This window comes from Sebastes umbrosus, chromosome 4 (assembly GCF_015220745.1).
Source record: "Sebastes umbrosus isolate fSebUmb1 chromosome 4, fSebUmb1.pri, whole genome shotgun sequence".
NCBI lineage: Eukaryota > Metazoa > Chordata > Actinopteri > Perciformes > Sebastidae > Sebastes > Sebastes umbrosus.
The window spans coordinates 6890200-6904847 of NC_051272.1; the positions used below are offsets into that span (position 1 = coordinate 6890200).

The following is a 14648-nucleotide window of genomic DNA, read 5'->3' on the forward strand; positions in this document are numbered from 1 at the left end:
ATGGTAAAAAGGTTAAATAAAACACTGAATATTTCTTCTACCACTGACAAACGGTGTTATTGTGGTATTAGTATGTTGTGTTAAAGTACTACTGAGACTTTTATCTTTCCAACTACGACACACCATTTAGAAAATATGATAATGACGATAATGACAAATGTGTTTTTATGCGTATATTAGCCTATTTGTTGTCTTGATTCAAACAAAACCAATAATCAATAAAAACATTGCAGATTATAGAACAATCCCCTCTGCTCCTCCATTAAAATAAAACTGCTTTTCCCTATCTAACCAATATCCCATTAGTTTATGCTATAAAAGCCCCGACATCCTGTTACAACCATCTCGAAGCAAGATGCTCTAAAACACCATTTCACTCTGACTTTAAACATCATTAATCAGAAGAATAATAAAGAAAATCTCTTCAACACAGCAGTCACTTAAGTTAGAGGGTCTGAACGTTTGATTTTAATCTCCTCCTCAGTCTGTTGGATGGTGCGTTTCTCTTACGTTGGTACTACGCGTCCACTCGTTCCAGCCCCGCATGACTTTGTCATAATTACTTTTGCCAACAGAGGTGAGAGCGGAGATTTGAATCATTAGACACGGACACTCACCTCTTCTCACATCTGATGTTATCATATATCATCGTTTCATAACGTCTCTACAAGTTTAACCTTCAGCGTGGAGGAGGATCGCACCATGGAAATGAACCCATTCAACATTTATTCAAACATTCAAGAATATCAATTATGACACTAATAACTGAAGATTAACTTTTTTTTTTCACAATAACCCGAAATTATAAGTAGATTTATTTTTGGGACAAGATTAGTGCTGTCAAGTGCAAACCCAAATAGCTTTTTCTGTCTGCTAAGCAGCTTAGCATTATGACATCTCTGTTAAAGGATAAAGTTGCTGTTTTGTAGAAATGATGTTTCCCCGGATTTATAAATCTGCACAAAACAACCTCACAGACACTCTGCTGTAGCTCCTCACTGGGTTTAAACAGCCAAATGTGCTTTAGGCCCTTAAAAAAAACAGGATAAATGTTGTTTTACAGAAAGATGGACGCACACCCAAAACTGTATAGCTCCTACCCATAAAAAGAGGGCTGCAAAACACAGTTTCCATCAGATTGTATTGACTTTACTATTCTTGGCTACATCTGTGCCAGCGCCAGTCAATTCTGCAAAAAAGCCCACACTCAATAAGAGATGATAGCGAGCATAGTTTGTGATCTTTTTTCCCGATAGAGGACATAAAGACGCGTCTGATTGCACTGTGAGGTTCCCATTTTTGAGAGCTGGATTTATTGTGGGCTTTGAAGGCGTTTTCTTATGATTGGCCCCGTTCGACTGTTTTTATCAGAGTGAGAAGCTGCAGCAGAGTGATTTTAGTTTCACGCTTTAACAAGGTTTAGGTGTCCTCTAAATAAAAACTGAGAGAGGGAAACAATGACCATCGTGTGTCTGTTCCTCTCTGCAGATTCAAACACCTTCAAAACCACTGCACCACACTTTTCTGTTCATATTTTCTGGGCGACATTTAAAGAGAAATTTACCACTTTTTATGCGGATGTCCAATCAGTGTTGATGGTAAATGTAGTCGATTGAAGTAATTACTTAGTGCGTGCTATATTGACCGAGAAAGCTGAAGTCTCCTTCTGCAAAATCTGTTGTACTTGTAAGGACATTTGCATTTTTGCAATGGCCACCATAGTTCTCCTACATGCCTGCAAAGTTTCAGCTGGTTGCAATCTGCAACTTCACCGCTAGATGTCGCCAAATCCTACACACTGCACCTTAAAAAAAAACAAAAAAACAAAACGGAACTTCCTTGTTCTCTTCGCTTGCATTGCACACTAACTACGTTTCCAGCAGCGAAAATGGCATCCCAAAATGTGCAGGGGATGTTATGGACAAGGATACATTTTATATTCTTTTTTCTGACTCGGATAATCAGATGTATTTGTTCGAGCCAGAGCATACAGCCAAAGAAATTCAGCGGAGAGAGACCGGAGCTGCAGCGGGGAGGATATGACCGCCGATGGGCTGCCGAGAGCAAACACCGACTGGTGGTGCCCTTGCTCAAATTGTGCTCCGATGCCAACAGAAACAGAATCATTCTGCTGTAATGAAAGCCAGCGTGGGCAGTTTTTGTTGGACGCTGTCACCGATGCCAAGCCCGAGAGTGTGTGCGTTACTATGCATGCAGTTTTTACTCCTCACTTGGACAGAGGTGTACTGAAAACCTTCTTCAGGGTCAAAAACATAAACTGGCATCTCTTGGCTTTTTTCGGAGTGCCCCTTCAGCCCAATATTTCCAAATACATGCAACATGTTCTCGCCTTTACCACCTTGTTGGCAAGGCGAGTTATTCTGTTTAAATAGAAACATGTTCTACCTCCGACTCACAATAGGTGGGTGAAAGATATGTTACTGTCCATTGGTTTGGAGAAACTTAGATTTTCCCTTTAGGGTTCCCTCAATTCTTTTGAAAAGACTTGGAAACCTCTTTTAAACCATTTTGAATCTCTGACCTCCTTGCCTGGCTGTGACAACTGAGCCTCCTTATTTGTTTTGTTGTATTGGCATTGTTATTTTTTTTTAATCTCTAATATTTTTTTATTATTATTATTTTTTTTACTACTGAATTTATTTTTATTTTATTTTATTTATTTATGTTTTTTGTGTTTTTTTGTGTGTATATGTGAATATTGTATGTGTTTTATTATTTCATGTGTTTAGTGTGTTTCTAATTTTGGTGTCATTGCTGCCTTAAGCCTTATAACCATTAGTGTTATATTGGTTATTTCCTTTATTGTCGGGGATGGGAGGGAAAAATGGATGAAAAATAGAAGACTACTTATTTGCTCTGTAATTTATATGAGAAGAAACCATGTGACAAAAAACAATTACATCATACAAAAGTTAATACTCCTACAAATGATCTAAATCTCTGTCCCAGCTTTGTCTTTTGAGCACTTCTCTCTTTAAACCATGGCTCATATTTTTCCCTTTGACACAAATTGTTAAAATGTCCTTGAGCAAAAATCCTAATAACAATTCTGTGAACTTTGAGGAGGCTTATTGCAGCCGAGATGCACTTCAGAAGAGAAAAAAAGATGATGATGAAAGGAGAAAATGTGCCTCTATGGACTTAAACATCCACAGAGAATATGACTAAAATTGAACAAAATGTAAGAATGGACTTGGTTATTAAAACGCAACAAAAAGCTCTGAAAAAAAAAAAAGACACAGCTGCAAAAATTCACCCTGCTGCAGACCTGTGAGTTTATCACCATGACCGATACTATTTAATGAAAGCGTTAATGCGATTCATGCATTCAGATTTGTATTTTACAGGATAATGAGTGTTCCCATTGGGAACAAGCCGGTCAGTGATGTCTTGCTCTTTCCCATTGAGCTACACAGCACCAGCAGTTTTTTGGCATGGACACGAGAAATGGAGAGGATTATGTGCTCCGCCTGCCAACACAGTCTTTTGATCAGAGGCCAGGTAATATCAGACAATCTCCATTTTTTCCTAGCATCTCTATCTCCTCTTAGTTCCCTTTCTCTTCCAGGCCTCCCCTCTTACCAGGTTGTTATCAGTCTGAGGGATAATTAAGCCTTGTGGGACTGCTTTAGGCTTTCCTCTTCTAAGCTGTCAAAAGTTAGAGGGAGGCAGATCAAACGCCTTTGAAACGCAAGAGAAAATAAAAAGCTAATCTACCAGAGACAACAGACGTATTGTTGGAGATGTTTTCCTTTGACTCTCATCCTGCACTTCAAGATAAAAGTTAATTCAAACTCCGGGCAGAGTTTGAAATCGTGGACTTCTAAACAAATTCACAACTAACAGGAAGAAGACACATTAGAGTTTAATGCTGAAATACATTTAAGAAATTGAGTTTAGAAGTGATTGGTCCATTAATCCATTACTCAATCGCAGAACATAAATCAAGAACAATTTTGATAATTGGTTAATTGTTGAAGTCATTTGAGGCCTCGATCTTGGCTCTGAGAACTTGTGACAATTTTTCACTCTTTTCCGACAGTTTTACAGACTGAACAGTTCATAAATCGTTAGGTTAAGTAGAAGTAGTTGCGGCACATCTTCGTTCAATATGTCTAAAATATAGTTAATCTCATAAATCAGAGTTTGGATTTACAGCATCGGACAAAAACTTGAAATACCTGGAATCCAGACATTTCAACAAAGTCATAGTAGTAGTAAAATCGTTGATAGCGATCAAGAAACAATAAAAATATTTTTTGGCCGGATTTAAGAATGGACACGTCATAGCCTGGCAGCGACCTCCGTGTCAATGCTGAAGTGCCTTAAACTTGCATTCTCTCTAATAGCCAGCAGGGGGCGACTCCTCTGGTTGCAAAAAAAAGTCTGATTGTATAGAAGTCTCTGAGAAAATGAGCCTACTTCTCACTTGATTTATTACCTCAGTAAACATTGTAAACATGAGTTTATGGTCTCAATCGCTAGTTTTAAGTCTTCTTCAATACAGCATGATGTTCATTTAGTAAATTATGGTCCCATTTAGAGTCAAATAGACCATAAAGCAGGGTATGCAATCGGCAATCATCTCTCCAATTGTCGATATAAGATCCGATCACAAATCAGCACAAGCCTACTCTTCTTGTAGAGATTCAGAGTTTTGCTAAAGGGCACATCTATGGAGGACGGGACCTGTTATAATTAAAAATAAATGAATAGATAAATAAATGACTTGATAAATAAATAAATAATATTAAAAATAAATGTAGCTATTAATTAATTGATAAAATGTGACATAAATTGATATTTGTATTTAATTTGCTTAATTAATTAATTTATCTTTGTATTAATTTCCTTTTTCAGTTATTCTTCTGTTTAATTTTCCCTGTTATTTATTTATATATTTAGTATTTATTAGTTTTAAAATGTATTTATTTATTTTTTCATTTATTTTTTATTTATTTTATATTTATTTTAAATGTATAAATGTATTTATTTACGAATGATTTTCCCTTTGCATTTCACCCCTTATTTATTTCCCCAAACTTATTTAATTCTGTGTTCTTTTCTTTACACATTTATTTTTACATTTAACATATGTTAACAAATGAGGGGGCTGTTACTCAACGTGTGCTACATTTAATGACATATTTATTTATTTATCAAGTCATTTATCTATTTATTCATTTATTTTTTATTATGGCAGGTTCCGTCCTCCATACACATCAGCAGAGCGAATGCCTGCCAACACAATTTTTACTCTCAAATCACGTCATCGTCAGTGACAACAACGTATTTTCCCCACTCAATTCCCCGGATCAATTCAAGTTTACTGAGCCGGGGATGTTTATCAAAAGAAGTACCTGTGATTTTTTTACCTGCTCAGAACCACAGTTTGGAATGTGAACACATGCTGTCCTGATCCAGGAGCAGCTGTTGAGATGAATCTTTAATGCACATGTACGTAGGGATCGCTCCACAGCAGGGCAGAGTACCAAACCATGGGAAACTTTTTAATTGTTAAAGTTGCTGCAATTTAGGAAAAAAGCAAGTTCTTCTGAATAATTCATGTTATGAGCTCAACACAAGTGATTTGTCTAATTTTCCAAGAAACTCTGAGAGGTTGTGCTTAAGCTGCACTGACTTCTCTGTAACCTCCCTTTTGGGAAGTGATAAATGAGCAAACTTTTTTTTTTTAATTTAAAAAAGTTTTACCTCAGTTTGATCAGAACCACACGTAAAGCAAAAGAAAGTCCAACAGAGGTTCTATCGATCAGTCAAAGGAATAAACAGGGTTCCTACACATTTTCCATTTCAAAATACTTACTTTTCCAGACTCAAATTTCCAGACTTCTCGATAGATTTTTCAGACCACCACTATCTGACTTTGTGACTCGGGGTGCAGAGGATGCTGTGAGAAGACTACAGTGCTTCGGCGCCTCCCCCATGGTTGAGATGTCAAACGATTTTAAAGTTTGCATCCAGCTCTCTTTTCACATTTGGAATAGTTAACCAACCAGGCTTTATATCTGGGATTGTCAAGCCAGCCCTCAGAGAACTTGCATTTTTCTTATTGTGGCCGTTCAGTCCACAGCTCTACACAGAAAGTTTGACGACGTTCCTCTGTCAAACATCCTGCACTTGGGGCAATGCCGCTCTAGGGGAAAAACAATTATGCCGCCCCTCTATTAGCAACCTTTCGCCTATATGGACGCGCCGGCCCTGACTTTGACGTACAGGCAAGTCTGCGTAGGAGTGTACGTTCAGTCGTACGCTATTACTTACTTATTGCTTTGCTTTCGACGACTTCAAGCTTGCTCTGGCCCGCGCTGTCGCACATAGTAGTAAACTTTTTGGTTGAACTGGCTGCTCCAAATGCCATGAAAAACATTCTGCTTGTACGATCAATTTATTCTTAGAAAATTTGAATTTTATATTTTAGAAAACAGAATAGGGGCAATAGGCCTAATCTGGAAACACAAATATTTTTCCATACTCTTTTTTCCATACTTATCCAGAACTGGAAATTACTAAAATCAAATTCCATACTTTTCCATACTGCGTAGGAACCCTGAATAAGTGAATGCCTGCTGCTCTGATGAGTAAATCATTTCAACACAAAGCGTGTTCATAGATTTTGCATACAACTGAAAATGAGAACTGACACATTTGGATGACACAGACTGATAAGTGGCGCTACTGTTGTTCTGGTGACAAGAATTTGTGCCAAGAATTAGAAAATGTGCGATCACAACTAATTGGACAACAACGCGACAAAGAGCTTCATAATCTCAACATGTTTAAAAACTGGAAAACTCTGACAATCCTAAACTCTTACCTGCCTGCTGATGCGGTGAGGTTGTTGTCAGGGTTTCTTCTGTTTGCTCGGCGGACTGGCATTGATCCTTAATCACAAAATGAGTCGGCCTGAAAAGAGAGAGGGAGATAAACAATGTACGGTGACGCATTTTGTTTTATAACTCAAAAGACTGTAATGCATTTTCACCCACACATCCTCTAATGAACTGTCTGGCCACCACAGACTCCATGTTCAGTCAGACTCAAGCATCAGACTCTCACAAACAGAGCGCTGTGCTGTTTTTCTAAAAACACTACATCTGTGTTTAGACAGCCTCATTATCGTCCATCTCATTTCAAATCTGAGCTACTTTCTATCATCTAAAAACAAACATGCACATTTGTATATCTGCACTCAAGAGTGTACACCATGTTTTAGTATAGTGTTCTTTACAGCTATTGCATAAATACATTTTACATTTTTGGACTTAATGAAGAACTAAGCTTGACGTGTTTTTTACAGCCTAAACCAGCCTTACTTGTCACTTAGCCATAATGCTTGGCACAGGCTATCTACTATTGTTAGGAGATGTTATCATTGTCTATGAAAGCCCACTCTCCCACTGCGGACTGGAGCTCCTCATTAAGGAGTGGTATTTAAGATATATTTAAGATATTTTTGATATTTGGATGTTGGATGTATTTACCTTTATCACTGTGATATGATTGTTTACCCTGCCAACATGTGGCCTATTGTTCCCTCAACCTTTTTCCAGCCTACTGCTCAATCAGTTGCCAATTAGGGGAGGTTATTTAAGAGGAGGAGAGTCTCAGATCGGTTTGACTCTGATGAAGACGCAGTTGAAACGTTGGTCTTCTAATAAAGCTGATTGCCTTAAATCTGTGTGCTCCAGTGTACTTAGGACCTGGTCTCTGAAGTCTCTCCTGTTACATTTTTACATACAGAAAAATTACACCGCCCACCTAAACACCAGGCCAATACGTATATTTATAAGTTTTCATCTTTGAGTCATTATCTATTTATTTTTCTAACTCTAATTAGTATATTTTTATTGCACACTAGTTTTTTTAGACTATGCAACCTTGCATTTCACTGCACATATTGTACTAGCAATTGATAAATAAAGCTTTGGATCTTGATTTAATTTAGTTTGGCGCTGTCAATCATTGCCATTTAAAGGCCCTGACACACCAAGCCAATGGCCAGCTGTCAGACAGTTTGGGACCGTCGGTGAGCGTCCGTCAGCCTAGTTTTTGCAGTGTGTACTGCATCGTCGGCTCTAGTGTCTGAGTTTTTTCGGCCGATTCAGCATGTTGAATCAGCGGCGGAGCCCGTCGGTGAGAGGAATCACTCTGATTGGCTGTTCAGTTTGAATGAGTCAGTGCACGAGAAGAGAAACGGAAGTGAGGAAAGCAAGCCAAAGTCAAGAGGACACACACAGAAGGCTCTTCTCATTCTTCATCTGATCATTCCAATACACGGATATTTTCACAGCGACATGGCCATCTGGAATGAAGCAAGTGGTGAGTGAGAGTGGTGTGAAAATGGTCAGCAAATGCTGCTTTGTTTCATGTACATATCATAACAACGACTTGTATATCAGCCGCCTTCGGTCTTCCGGTTTCACTTTTTGAATGACGAATACAGACTACCACGACCTGCTGGTGTGGAGAGTTATTTCATCTCACGTAGGCGCAGAACAAACGTGCTGACTGGCTGTAGTCTTTGCGGTGTGTTTGAGTGCAACTTCTTGGCCAAGACAAAGGCAACGTAAGGTCTTCGTCGCTGCTAGATCTTCGATATCGGGTTGGTGTGTGCGGGCCTTAAATGTTCAGTGTATAGGATCTGGAGGCATCTACTGGTGAGGTTACAGATTGCAACTGAAACTTCTCCCATGTGCCAAGTGTGTAGGAGAATTACGATGGCAGATGTGAAAACGTGAATGGCCCCATCTAGAGCCAGTATTTGGTTTGTCCGTTCTGAGCTACTGTAGAAACATGGCAGCTCCATATGTAGATATAAACAGCTCATTCTAAGGTAACGAAAAGAACAACAATTCTTAATTTCAGGTGATTATACACTAAGGAAAACATACCTACTAATATTATATTCCATTTCTGCCAATAAATACCCCTAAATGTTATAAAGTATGCAAACAATACGTCATTTTGAGAACAAAACTTGAAATACCACTATCAGATTATGCTTTAGAAATCTCTCTTTTATTAAACTACATAACAAAAACAGCTGCACAGTACAGTAAGTATCCCAAAATACCCCCAACCTTTCATTTTTACATAACAGTAATTTGCTTTAATATGTGTGACAAGCATAGCAGTATTTCAATAAGACCTCTCGGTGTGTTTCTGATTCTCCTTTTTGTAACCAAGTTAGAGAAATTCTAAAAATAAACAAGAAAATAACAAGTCGCTCAGGAGGCGACGGCCCCCCAGCAACTTGTGGCAAAATCTCAAACTAATTTGTCAGACGCAGCATCTGTTTACCGCACCGAAGCAACACTCGGGTTTCAACTCGAATTAGATGTAACTAACATGTTATACTGTGTGTGCTGTTCGCTGTTAGAACAAGATGCTAAATTGCAGGAGTGAGAGAGAGGCTGGTTCTTGCGAGGCTGCAGCCTTGATTAAAAAAAAATATTCTGGTGTGAGCAGATGGCCGTGTAGACTTTGCTTGCTTGTTTAAAAGTAGGCTGTCCACCCACCTTCCAAATTTCTCACACTTTATCTCGTCGAGGGGAAAGCTGAAAAGGGAGACAGACTTCTGAAGGCCAAAAAAATAGGAAAACACACTCTCCATTGTTCCAACGAGGACGGGTATTTTTGAGTTATGTTTATGGTGATTTTTTTTAAAATCAGAATTGACCTTTAAATGTTGGTTTATACTTGTTTTTTGTTTTGTTAGTGAAGAGAAACATCACTTTTTGGAAGATTGGAAGGTACATTTGTTGATACAGAAATGACTAAGACCTGAATCTCAGAGAACATGATTTGTCTGGAGGTTTACTAACAAATTTAAACAGCACTGAATGTGCAACTCAGTCTCCTGGAAAATAACAATATATACAGCCAATTTGTTTTTTGCTAAAGAAGCATAATTGCTGCCTGAGGTTTGTTTACTGGCTGTGTTTGTGCAACATTTTACAGAACAGAAGCTGTAGGGAGCTGATCAAGGTGGATGCTGGGTCATCAAAGACCAAGGTTCAGATCCTGAGCAACAAGAACACTTTGGTTAAGGTAGTTAGGTTTGGAAAAGATTGCGATTGTGGTTAAATATTGAAGTAAACACGTCCTGCTTCGTGCTTCAAGTTCAGTTTTCACATTGTTTAGTATTTAAAGAGCAACTTAAAGAGGTACAACACCTAAATTAAGAATTCCAATAAGTTATTTCCCAGGTTGTTCTCATACACCGTTCGTAGCTATACCTACGAAAAGTAATGTATTGTAATTTGTGTATATCCCACAAAATCAATTTGTTTGTAATCCATGTAATCATGAACCAGGAAGTGTAAAGAGCAACAAACGCTGCAGAGGGAGGAGGTCGGGGATGATTGGGTCAAAAAAACACCAGACTTTCGCCCAGGAGACTACTGTTTGTGTCCCGTGTGAAACCAGAACTCAACGTTGATTTATTTGTCACGTAACTTCTGTACTTAAGTTACGCCACTTTCGGTGGTTCACCATCTTTTCCTAAACATAACCAAGTAGTTTCCTGTGAAGACGGAAGTTTATTTTGAAAAGAACCTATGCAAGTAAAGAGTGGAAATTGACACTTGCGTCACGTGTTGCTGGACATTCGTAGGAAAACGCACAAAACATGAGGAATAACTTTTCATAAGATATCATACGAACCGTTGTATGAGGATACCTTGTATTTCCACGGCTTAGGAAAGTTTAATCAATATTTGTGAACATGAGCTACGTACTCTCTCTAGTGGTTAAGGTGTTGACCATGAACTGCAGCATCCCTTTTTCCATGTCGTTTCGCATCTCTCCCCTCATTTCCTTTCATATTTTGACTGTCAAATCCCTAAAAAAGGTGTTCAAACTTGGGCAGTCAAAGGTAACGCACTAATTAACAAATTAGTTTTAACGCCACTAATTTCATTGATGCAACTTTCGATTTTTAGGTTGTAGCAGGCTCAATTCCAAAGCTACAATAAAGATATGAAATCATCATATGAAACTAGAAAACCTAAAGAATGTCATACAGCACAAAACCGTGTCATACTAGCTTGTCGCCAAGGAGGTCAAATAACGCTCCAAACATAAGGTAAATTTTGGCGAGGAAAAACTGTCATTGCCATTTTCAAAGGGGTCCCTTGACCTCTGACCTCAAGATATGTGAATGAAAATGGGTTCTATGGGTACCCACGAGTCTCCCCTTTACAGATATGCCCACTTTATGATCATCACATGCAGTTTGGGGGCAAGTCATAGTCAAGTCAGCACACTGACACAGCTGTTGTTGCCTGTTGGGCTGCAGTTTGCCATGTTATGATTTGAGCATATTTTTTATGCTAAATGCAGTACCTGTGAGGGTTTATGGACAATATTTGTCATTGTTTTGTGTTTCCAGTAATAACTATATACATACATTTGCATAAAGCAGCATATTTGCCCACTCCCGTGTTGATAAGAGTATTAAATACTTGGCAAATCTCGAAAACAGATACAAAATGTGTGATGAATTTGTGATTAATCCCGATTAATTATGGACAATAATGCAATTAATCATGATTACATATTCTAATCGATTGACAGCCCTACTCAAAACATATCTTCTGTTGCAAATTACTTTTTCAATTCAATCATCCAGATTTTTCTTTCTTGTTTACCTCACTGCGGGGAAGTCCTTGGAATCATTTTTATTTTAGGTAACATAAGAGCGGTGATATCTGTTGTGCTATAAAACGAGTTAGTGGCCCACTGTGACTGAATTTCTGTAACTGAGAGCAGAAAAACTTAACCGTAAGATGACATCGACAAAGAAACTTTACTCAATGTGGATTGGTCAGATCTGGAAAGGTCACTCAGTATTGGTGCCAATACCGATCCCACCTATCAAATCCGTGCACTCTTTGTAGTAATAAACATGATTTTGAGGATGTCAAGATTTGAATACACACAGGGACACATCTAGAAGCACAAAACAAAACTAATCTTGAGACTCCTGTTCACAATGCAGATTTTGCACCAACAAGAGGATTTGTGCCTGCAAATTTGAGCGAATAATATGGCTTCTCTTACTCACAATCGTCTAAGTTTCGTTGTCTATGGAGAAAACAGTGGGATCAGATTTAAGGACTGCATGCTCAAAATGAGTTTACTTGTCCCTGCATGCTCTGAAATGTTTATTTCTCCAATTTAGCTTTGACATTAACAAAATGACAGTGATTTGTAAGCCCTACCTGCTGCTACACAAGTTGTTAAATGTGTTTACAAGCTGTATTGCTTCCCCCTCACATTGTTTCTGCCTGTTTATTGATCCTTGAGTGTGAGCTATTTCACCCAGCTGCGGTACTGAAACTTTAATATGATGTCTAGAAATTTAAAGGGAGGTGATTACGGTTTTTTGAGTCCAAGGCTGCTCACAAAAAAAGCAAGTAAAACATCAGTAAACAGAATCTAAAAAACATGTCAGGGATAATTTTCTCTGAGGTCAATCCAGGTAAAAGCTGTTTTCCTTCATTGATTCCTCGTATCAAATCTATGCCAATCACAGCAGAGGGGATGCAGGTAAGCAGACAAATCAATGCCAAAGGTTTCTAACAGGGATGTGGAGAAAGGGGCTGAATATTGATTGAACCCCAATATTTTTGCACATTCAATCAAGTGTGTTGAGCACTATTTTGTGGGCCAGCCAACAAAGTAAATATCCTCTGGAGTTGTCCTTTACGGAGAGTGAGTGATGGAGGTGCTCGCCGACGGTAAATCCACCCCACAATAAATGTAATTTCTAATTTTAAAGGGTCCATTAATTCTTGCCCAGCACCTCTGCCAGTAGTAGTTTTGATGGGGGGTCATGAAGAGAGCCAGCATTAATAACAACTGCCATATTACAACTGGATGTGGCTGGCGACGGCGTCACGTTTGACAGTGTCCTCTTGGAAATAACATATGATGCCATTAGGTGCCATTATAGGTCAAACCTCACACAAACACACCCGGGCTGATGGGGAGCAACAGTAAATCAGTCTAATCCAGCCGTGAGATGAAGGCAGGTTATTCCCACATCGCTGAGGGGACGAGGATTTGTGTCACAAGCTGAGCTGCAGTTTACCAGCTTGAGTCATGATGAAAGCTGTGATAGAGCTCAGCTGTCACTCAGGAGGGCTGAGCCACACATCTCTGATCACCTGCCTTCTAAACCTCCCTAAAAAAAAAGAAAACACAGACGTGAAAGTGAAGCGATGCCCAGGGAAAAGATCCAGCTCTTGTGCAAATGTGTTTTTTTTCCAGATGCACACGTTTCACCTTAGCTGTGTTACGAAACCAAACAAAAAAGAAATGCAGTGTAAAATCTGACAAGCAGCCAAAGCTTATTTGTGCAGGATTATCTTTTTTTTCTGTCCTTTCTCTGCTCTCGTACAGATCGGGATCATCATCAGCTGATGCTGTTACTCTCCTGGTCCCTCCAGCAGAGATTTGACTCATCTCCCTTCTCATCCTCTTCCAACCATCAGCCCCACTGAGCCCGGCTGTCAGCATGGAGACACTAAATGCTGCTCAGACTGTCAGAGAGAAGCTGCAGCACGCCTTTCACACTTTGCACAGTCCCACTGTACAGCCTGCATGAGCACAAACTATGGAGAATTAAGTGAATTAAAGGGGGACTATAGAGAAAAATTAAACAAGACCCAAACTCTGCAGAAGTTGTTTGCTCATCCTCACAGGAGACGGACGGGAAAGAAAAAAGCAGATAAAACAGTGAAATTGACACCCAGAGAGAGATGCATGAGCGAGCTTACCTGCCCACGGCGCAGACACACAAACAGATCTGTGGCTTTCTGCTGCCGCTCCACGACGCTCCACTCACCTAAATCACTTCCATGACTCACGCAGAGGGAAGATAACCGGCTCTCAGGAAAAGTGGAGTAAACACTCGTCGCAAAGGCAGGCAGGCAGGGCTCTCGCTCTCGCTGCAGAGCTGCTATCTCTCATCCTCGTTCCTCCTCCTCTGTCTCTTGCTTTGCTTTGATCTCTCTCTCTCTCTCTCTCTATCCAGTGGTGCCCCGCTCTCTCTCCATCTCTGCCACCCCCTCACTCTCCACCACAAGGTGTCACAAACAGAGTGTGTCTGCACCCACTGCCTCTTATTGGCTCTCACTTCTCTCCTCTCTAACCCCCCTCCCCTCTCCTCAACCTCTCTCTCTCTCGCTCTTACTCTCCTCTATTTGGATTGCCTTGGCTTAAAGAGGCAATGCATCACAACACAGCTGTACGTCCACAGCTAGATTTTAAAAAACGACGACACATAAACAGTGTTTTCAGGCATTTTCAGGGTCCTTATCGTAAATATCTCTGTCCACATTAAAGCTCATAAACAGGAGGAAAATTGCTAAATCTGTTCTTCCTTTTCCTATCTCAGTTTGACAAACAACAAAACTGTTGATCACAGCGAACATCTGGATCAGAGTGGGACAAACACATCTCCGACGTCTCAGTTGGTTCTCATTGTGTTTTCATACAGCTGAAATCACAATTTAGTTTAGTTGTTTCTGTTTTCAGACAAGTGAATGAGCATAAAATAGTGATTTGGTTGCAGGTCACATACGCTATCTGTTAAGTAC

The 14648-nt window shown here is 39.4% G+C and overlaps 1 protein-coding gene across 1 annotated transcript in view; it reads right to left on the reverse strand.

Moving 5' to 3' along the window:
• LOC119487123 (alpha-1,3-mannosyl-glycoprotein 4-beta-N-acetylglucosaminyltransferase C-like) overlaps positions 1-14214 on the reverse strand; it is a 44825-nt gene extending 30611 nt beyond the window's left edge. The window contains exons 1-2 of the mRNA XM_037767783.1: positions 13827-14214; positions 6857-6945 (exon numbers count right to left, since the gene is read on the reverse strand). The gene's annotated coding sequence lies outside the window, so the exon portion shown is untranslated. The remainder of the gene's footprint in view (positions 1-6856; positions 6946-13826) is intronic.
• Between the last annotated feature and the right edge of the window lie 434 nt (positions 14215-14648).